This window comes from Triticum dicoccoides, chromosome 4B (genome assembly GCF_002162155.2).
Source record: "Triticum dicoccoides isolate Atlit2015 ecotype Zavitan chromosome 4B, WEW_v2.0, whole genome shotgun sequence".
NCBI lineage: Eukaryota > Viridiplantae > Streptophyta > Magnoliopsida > Poales > Poaceae > Triticum > Triticum dicoccoides.
In genome coordinates this window covers 440,528,793-440,537,811 of record NC_041387.1, presented here as the reverse complement: position 1 = coordinate 440,537,811, position 9,019 = coordinate 440,528,793, and positions in this window count along the sequence as shown.

Sequence of the window (9,019 nt, the reverse complement as noted above, 5' to 3'; positions counted from 1 at the left end):
CCGCCCCGCCTCAACATCGGCCACCCGCCTCCGACGCCCCCGCGGGCCGCACGCCCCCGACGCTGCCGTGGGCCACCTGCCCCCAACGCCGCCGCGCGCCAGCCGCCGCACTCGCTAAGGACCTAGAAGCCTGCCGCCCCGCCCGGCGCACCCACTTCACTCGAGGTTGGGCGAGCACGGAAGCAGAGTTCGCGACGGCGAGCGGAATCCATCGACCGGTTCTCTCTTTCTCTCCTCTCCCTTGGATTCCTGGATGTGGTGGATCAATCTTGGCTTCGTGGTGGCGGCGGAAGGAGCGCCGTGAGAGCAGGTGGGCTTGCTCCTGGTAATCTCAGTTTTGTTAATAGCAAGTGGGCAATTTAGTGTTCATTGGCAACAAAAAGAAGTGAATAATATTATGCCATACTTCTCCAAGATCGGAACATATACCATCTTTGCTGATCGATTTTATTACTAACTAGCAGATTCCTGCTGGTGCTTGGGACGTTTTTGGCTGGGATTGATTTACCAGCTACGTCCAAGCAGGCCACTGGATTGATTTCACAAGGCTTATTAGCTATGTCCCAATCCAAGCTAGCTGACTTACTAGCTACGTCCCAAGCAGGCCAATCCAATATGTTGATCGATTTGATTGTTCCCGCTGCAAAGTAATATATCTGGAGGTCAGGAGGTGCGTCGTTCACACTAGATCGTACCCAGAGTTCTACAATTAGGTATAATTACAACTAGGAAGCTACCCTTCCTGGATAACTATTTTAGTATCTGTTTTTATTTATACTAATATAAAGGCAGGTTACAATTGTGTGCAGGTAGAAAATTTATCATATTAGTGTCCATCTGAAGAATCACATCATGATAAGAACAAGGACTATGGATGACATGTTGATAGGAATCTGAGATGATATAAAATAGTACTCATCCAACTGCTAACTGAATATTCTGGAAATTATGTCATAGTGACACATATATTATTACTAGAGCAGTACTGTCCTAGACTTGCATATTCAGAATTAATGCATCTCATGCACTAGTGCCATTTTGTCGACACACCATATGATATATGAATAAAACCATAAAAGTGTATATGAAACTGTATAATCTGGCACTTGGTTTCATGCCTCCAGCAATGTGATGTCCTTTTTATGTTATCATGGCATACACAGATAATTAAATTATGATTCTTTGATAATGTCTCCATCTCTTGAGCTAAGCACATGTTGTCAACATCACAGAACGACATGGAGCTGCAGACATGCACTTGGGGCACATGTTGACTTGCAGCTGCGTCTGCAATCTCCCAAACAAATGAGTAGCACCGTGTAGTTGTGGGCTTGCAATAGGTTGGCGGGTAAATGGTCATAGAGAGAATACAACACGCATGTTGACTGCTCACTGCTGCGAGTATTCCATTCAAGTTGACAACTACATTTGAAAGAGGTGTGTTGTTTACTTGGAGAAATTTTTCAGAAAATCATTAGTTTATTTAGCATTAGTTAAATCAGTTTGTCGAGCTGAGCTTTTGATCTTGGTGGTAGTGAGAATTCTGATGGTAGAAGAATTCTGCTATTGAGATGGTTCTTCTATTTTTTTTCTGTACTCCTACTATTCTAATGCAACATTACTTTTTAGTGCTAAAGTACTAGCTTACATCCTTCTACCTTTTTCCCTTGAAAAGCCAGGTAGAAGTTTTGTTTAAACACTTACATATAGAATACTAAGAATTTCTTTTTGTTCTTGCTGTTGGCTGGTAGCTTTTAGTAGCAATTTGGATAATTCTGTGCATAATATTATGTACGATTTTGGGGCAAAAAAGGTCAGGGATTCTGCTGTGGGTGAATCATGGCCTCCAGAACAATGCACACTATACAGTAGCCTGAGCAAGTTGTGGGTCGTGCCTTCATATGGTTGTTAAATTGCTGCTCTTTTTCTATATGGATTAATGCGAAGCACCTCAAATTTCTCTTTGAACAATATATGTATCTATTTATTTGATTTGAGTTCCTCACAGTAGTTGTTTTTGATGATATTGTAGTTTTATGCCACCGTATGATCGATGAATTCAAGGTTTGAGGCCCGTCCGGGGGCTGGAGCAGAAGCTTCAGACGATGGAGTTGAGCGACCCACTCATCGATCCCAGATGTGCTCAAGTGAAGCCAGGGATCTGATCCATCCATCTCAGAGCGGATGAATCAACAGAGGATCCATCCGGTCAAACAAGTGAATTTAGGAATCAACAAAGGATCCATCCGGTCAAACAAGTGAATTTAGGCTTGATTAATTAGCAGGAGCATACAAGTGTCTTGTGCACATGTAGTTTAGGTGTGTACAGGTTTAGGTAGTCAACTGTTAAGCATGGTAGGATTCGCAAGCTGGTCAGTAGGTGGCGTCATGGTATGATCTAGCAAGACGGCGGAGGAGGTGGCCGGTGGTGACTGGGGAGGATACGAAGGGAGATGGAGAGGTTGAGGGAAATTTATGGGTCTAAACTGGAGCAGAGGGAGATATAGGATGGGTGAGAAAGATGGAAATGTTGATAGATAACACCTGTAGGAAAGAGATGTTGATAGTTTACTTTTCTTCATCTCCAACGCAACTATCAACTGATGCGTTGACTGTATCATCACAGTTCTCATGTAAGCAAACGACCTTGCTTCTTCCCAAATTAGATTTTGAAATATTTCACTTCTATTGTTTCTTTAGGCATACTGCATTTGATCATGGTTCTCATGTGATCGGCTACCTGCAGATCTACATAATAGGGCGATGATGTGCAATATAGGAGACTTGACCATCCAATGATTTTTTTGCATTTGGTTTTGCTGCATCGGTCAGTATGTGCATATCCTTGGATGTTGTATTGCTTTTCCTAACTGTGTTTTCTAGATCAGACAATGATTCACAATGTACTAGGAGGTTTGGACAGCAAGTGATTGCTGCATCACATTTTCTAGGTTGTTAACTCAAGGTAAATACGAGCACATCTTATCCTTACAACGTTTGTCATTTCTTCTCATTGTTTGAACCTATATTTGAGTATAATCAGATTGCATAGTTCTTCTCGACGCCCATCATCATCATCATGGCCTAATCCTCAAGCGCCCCATTGCAGAACTTGATTAGTGTGGCCAAACAGATTGGTTGTCTTGCGATCCCTTCTAACATTTGGAGTTAAATGTTGGTTGGTTGCTTTCGACTTATCACCATTTGGACAGTTCTATCTCTTTCGCACCTCTTCCTCTGTGACAAAGGGATGAAGCTATCTGGCTTTGAAATTTGAAATAAAGGCCTGAAGTTGGCACCAACGCTCCAAGGCAAATTTGATACATCAAGATTAACCTTTACATAGCTTTTGTTACTCAAGATACATCAGAGAAGCACTTCCTTATCAATTATCAGTGCTTTATTTTTAGATATCATGGAGCATCCGTAATCCTGGCATCAACTTTTGTGTAGCACTTGATATATGTTTATAATCATTTGCAAGACTGCGTTAAGAAAATGATGTGAAATATTTGGATTAGTGCATGCTGCGAGTGGGCTGGAATGACATGTTTCCTCTCTCTATATATATTGTCATAGTGGTGAACTGTTATAGGTACATACAGATCTGACGCCATTTTTACATATTTGCATATATCAATGGTCAATACTATTTTTTCTGTTTTCCTACTGATATTTACATATTACTTTGCCTTTTAAAAGCTACAAACGCTTTTCTCTGTGCAGACCATGAAGAGATGCATCTTAGAGGACAAGCAATGCCACGTTTTCATTGTACTGAAAATACCTAGTTTCCTGGTCAATTTTGTTAGTAATCTATATGTAACTTTATTTCTTATTGATTTTCTCTGTGCAGACCATAAAGGGATGCCTCCCTGGGCAAGAATGTCATATTTTCGTTGTACTAAAAAACATAATTTCCTGGTCATTTTTGTTATTAATCTGTTATATTTATTATTATGAAGTGAAAATATTTTGAGGGTGCTTTCAGGTACATAAAGATATATAATGTGTTGGAGTAATGGGCCACGGGTAGGCTCACCTGAGTCCCAAGATTTACCAAGACTTTGGGCCAGCTCCGTCTAGCTGGGCCCCAAGCCGAAACTCCGCCCTCTGGGGCCGCTGGCTCAGTGGCCGGCTACCAGAGGGCGGGTGACCCAGGACTATGGCTCAGTGGCCGGCTCCTGGCAGCCGCCTTCTAGAGAGGGCGGCAACAAGCAGGCGGCCACCTCACAACTGCGGCATGGCCGAGCCCCCCTTTGAGAGTACAAGATAAAGCATGGCTACAGTAAGGCGCATTGCCTCCAATGCTCAGGACGGGCATGGCTACAGTGCTTCGTACAGACGGAGATCTCCGCACTGCGGGGCACTGTGCCATGTCCCCCCTGACGTCGCTCCGGGCAGACGGAGTCCTGTTCCCCACGACGGCCTGTCGGTACGGCCTGCCAGAGGCGGGCCCTATCGGGCAGAGACCTCAAGGAGGGCGGCGGAAGCTCGATCAAGCGGATTCAAGAGGAGCCGGCCTCTAGCAGGCGACCGTCCCTTATCCCAAGGCATGCACGCCAGTAAGCTAATGACACCAGGTGTGGCTACAGTGGCCTCCCGCCAGGCGGCGGGACTGTAGCCACGCAAAGGTGACCAAGCTCTCGTCACCAACGGCACGGCTATAGTAAGCAGCCACCAAACAGTCAGCGGGGCCCACCAGGCGGCGGGCCCCAGCGGCAGGCGGAGAAGCCGGAGGCTGGAGACACTGACAGCCGGGCCCAGCAGCCGACCAGATTAACATTGTACCCCTGGGGGGTAGGCCTATATAAACCCCCCAGGCCACCCATGCAAAGGGTTCGACCCCGTTAGAACTAGCCACCCCTTAGAGCAGGAAGAGAGCTAAGCCTCGCCTCCTCCTGCCTCTAGCATACAACTCGAGGAGCACCATTGTATCACTTGTGCCGTAGTGATCATGTGGAGACCCCGCAGAGCAGGACTAGGGGTGTTATCTCCCAGGAGAGCCCCGAACATGGGTAAAGTACGCCGGCGTTCGTGTCTACGCCTTATCCCGCTTCCAGGCACCGACGATGTTCTACTCGCTCCCACCATGATAAGCCATCCATTGGCATATGTCACACCCAACCCCTGACATTTGGCGCCCACCATGGGGCGAGGTGCACCATCTCCCGGAGATCTGCTCTGGACGGGAACCCTGTTCCTTCCTGGCGAGCGAAGCCAGCCCAGCACGCCCGACGGCGTCAGCCTCGACGCGCTGCATGGCGCGGAGATCGCCTGCACGGCGAGTTGCCTCGCTGACCTCGTCGGCGAGATTGACCTCTCCGACGAGCCGGCCTCCGATGCGGGCACAAGCTACCCCGGGAGCCGCCTCGTCAGCCTCCTCGACCAGCTCCATGTCACCAGCGAGCCCGCTGTGGACCTGGAGTCCATCGGCTCGACCGATCCGATGATCGTCGACTCCGACACGGCGTCGCTCGATGCGTTTCCCACCAACGTGGTGGTCTACGATGAGCCGCCTCCTCGCGAGTACAGCAGCGGGAGCACCGTCACAAAGGTGCTCCTCATTAACAGCGAGGAGCACTCGGACAGGTGTGCTCAAGATCCCCTTGAGGCCACCCTGCGCGACCTTACGGCGCCCATTCCCGAGGACGCGGATGCTGAGGTGCTGGAGGCATGTCGCCTCCAGCTTATCGAGAGTGCTGGCCGCCTGGCCAGCATGCGCCGGCTGTCGGACGCCTATCGGCGCGAGATGGACCGGGCCGTAGGCGGCACACCTGCTCCTGGGGGGCCTAGCCGCCTCGGCACAGTTCGGCAGCATGGCGCGGCCGTCGCCACCATGTTCGGGGTAGAGCGCCCCGTCTACGCCACGCCTGCAGAGAACATCCGGGCCGCCCAGGCGGTAACGGATGAGCTGAACAAGTACGACGGCGACGAACTCCGCCACATGACAAAGCGAGTCCAACAGCTCCTGGACGCGGCTGCCGCGCAGCACGAGGCCGCCTGCTGCGCTGAAGACCCAGCCGGACGAGACAACGAGCTGCCCCCACGCAGAGACCATGGGGCGACCTCCCGGACGCCGACCGGTGGCGCCCGCGGAGGAAAAGGCAATGAGCCGGCTGCTAGCCGCAGTCGGACACGCATCTCCATCGAGCGGGATGAGGAAGGCCGCCCTCGAGCAGTGGAGCGGCGAGGCGACCTGCCGCCTCCCCCGCCTCGTGGAGCGAGATACCCCACTCTGCCTCCTGTCACGCACCCGACGCTCGGCGACCGCCTTGGCCGCCGAGAGGAAGTCGGAGAGAATGATGCTCGCCACCGGATCGATCGCCTCAATCGATCCCTGGCGCTTGAAGAAGAAGATGCGCTGGGCCCGCCCTGCTTCGGCCCCCGAATCCGCGATGAGCCCTTCCCTAAAGGATTCACCCTCCCACGAGACACGCCCAAATACACCGGCTCCGTGAAGCCGGAGGACTGGCTGGTCGACTACTCCACAGCCGTCAGCGTAGCAAACGGCAACAAGCGCGTTGCCGTGAAGTACGCCCCACTCATGCTTCAAGGCACTGCTCGGACGTGGCTCAACAGCCTTAAGCCCCGCAGCATCAACAGCTGGGTTGATTTCACCGAGGTCTTCGTCCGCAACTTCACCAGCACTTACAAGCGGGCCCCCAAGCCCCGGCAGCTCTCTTTATGCGTCCAAGGGCCCACCGAGTCCACTCGCGACTACCTCACGCGCTGGACCGAGCTGCGCAATTCCTGCGAGGGCGTGCACGGGTGCAGGCAATCGAGTACTTTACTGTCGGGTGCCGAGAGGGCACCCTCCTCAAGCATCGCCTCCTCTGCGACGAGCCCGAGACCCTTGATGAGCTGCTGGTCATCGCCGACAAGCACGCCACGGCCGACTCCTCCATGAAGGCGGAAATCCTGGTTGACACGTTTGGAAAGGTGGCACCCCAGGCACCTCGGACTCCGGCTGGCGACACCAGTCGGCGACAGCAGCCAGGAGATAACAAGCGAAAGGCCACTCAGCCGGCTTCCACTAGCCGGCAGGTGGCGACGGTCGAGGATCAGAGCCAGAAGGGCAGCCAGCCCCCAAGCGGCAGAAGGGCGGCAAGTCCAATTGGTTGCCCGCCTTCTCTTACGAGCAAACTTTAGATGCACCTTGCAAGTTCCATAGCAGAGCGAAGCCCTCCAACCACACCACTCGGAAGTGTCACTAGCTCACCAGAATTGCCAAGGGAGATGGACTCCTGCCTCCTCCGTCTGCTGGACCGCCGCCTCCTCAGCCACAGCAGCCGGCGGCCTGACCAGTCGGCGCCATCCAAGATGAGTACCCGGAGGAACACGGAGCTTATGTTGTGTTCACCAGCGCGGCCGATGACAGACGCAGCAGACGACGACAACAAGAAGTGCAAGCAGTGGCCTTCAACACCCCAGAGTTCATGCATTGGACCGAGAAGCCTATCAGTTGAGCAGGGCCGACCACCCAGAAGTGATGCCTTCCCCCGGTTCATACGCCCTGGTCCTAGAAGCGACCCTTGCAACGGAGAGACGAGCAGCCTATTTCTCCAGAGTCTTGATAGATGGCGACAGCAGCATCAACATCCTGTATCGTGATACGATGGAGAAGTTGGGAATCAAGCAGAAGCAGCTCGTCCCCAGTCGAACTGTATTCCATGGCATAGTCCTGGCCTTTCCTGCTCGCCAAATCGGCAAGACCCAGATTGATGTCCTCTTCGGGGACAAGAATCACTTTCGCCGAGAGCCAGTTTGGTTTGAAGTGGTGGACCTTCAGAGCCCCTACCATGCATTGCTAGGCCGGCCTGCTCTAGCCAAATTCATGGCAGTCCCCCACTACGCCTACCTCAAGATGAAGATGCCGAGTACCAAGGGGATCCTGACAGTAGTCGGAGACTACAAGAAGTCGGTCGCTTGCGCCGCAGATAGTAGCCGGCTGGCTGAGTCCCTCGTGATTGCAGCCGAGAAGCAGCTCCTTGACCGGGTGGTGGCGTTGGCAGGTAAGAAGCCGAAAATGCCACCCACACCCCAGGAGTCGGAAGCTGAGGGCCCGTTCAAGCCGGCCAAAGAAACAAAGAAAATACCATTGGACCCAGAGCACCCGGAGAGGCACGCCGTCATAGGCACAAGCCTTGACAGCAAATAGGAAGGCGAGCTCGTCGATTTCCTTCGTGAGAATCGGGACATCTTCGCATGGTCCCCCAAAGTCTTGCCGGGTGTTCCGACGGATTTCGCCAAGCACAAGCTACATGTCCGACCTGACGCCAAGCCGGTCATGCAACCCTTGCGCCGCTTGTCAGAAGAAAAGAGAAGAGTTGTTGGAGAAGAGATAGCCCGACTCCTGGCCGCCGGATTCATCATGGAAGTATTCTTCCCAGAGTGGCTGGCCAACCCGGTTTTAGTATTGAAGAAGAACAAGCAGTGGCGCATGTGCATTGACTACACCAGCCTCAACAAAGCCTGCCCCAAAGATCCCTTTGCTCTGCCGAGGATTGATCAAGTGATCGACTCCACAGCCGGATGCGAGCTGTTGAGTTTCTTGGATGCATACTCAGGATATCACCAGATAAAGCTGAACCCGGCCGACAGGCTGAAGACCGCCTTCATCACGCCATTTGGAGCCTTCTGCTACCTGACCATGACGTTCGGCTTGAGAAATGCCGGCGCCACGTTTTAGCGTTGCATGCAAAAGTGCCTCCTTAAGCAACTCGTCAGAAATGCCCATGTATATGTGGATGATGTGGTGGTGAAGACGGAGAAGCGTGGCACTCTGCTGGAGGACCTCAAGGAGACTTTGAGAACCTGCGCCAATTCTAGATTAAGCTCAACCCGGAGAAATGTGTCTTTGGAGTACCAACCGGCCAGCTTCTTGGTTTCCTGGTCTCAGAGCGCGGCATAGAGTGCAATCCTGTGAAGATCAAGGCAATTGAGATGATGAAGGTGCCCACCCGACTGCTGGACATGCAAAAATTCACCGGCTGCCTGGCGTCAGTCAACCGTTTCA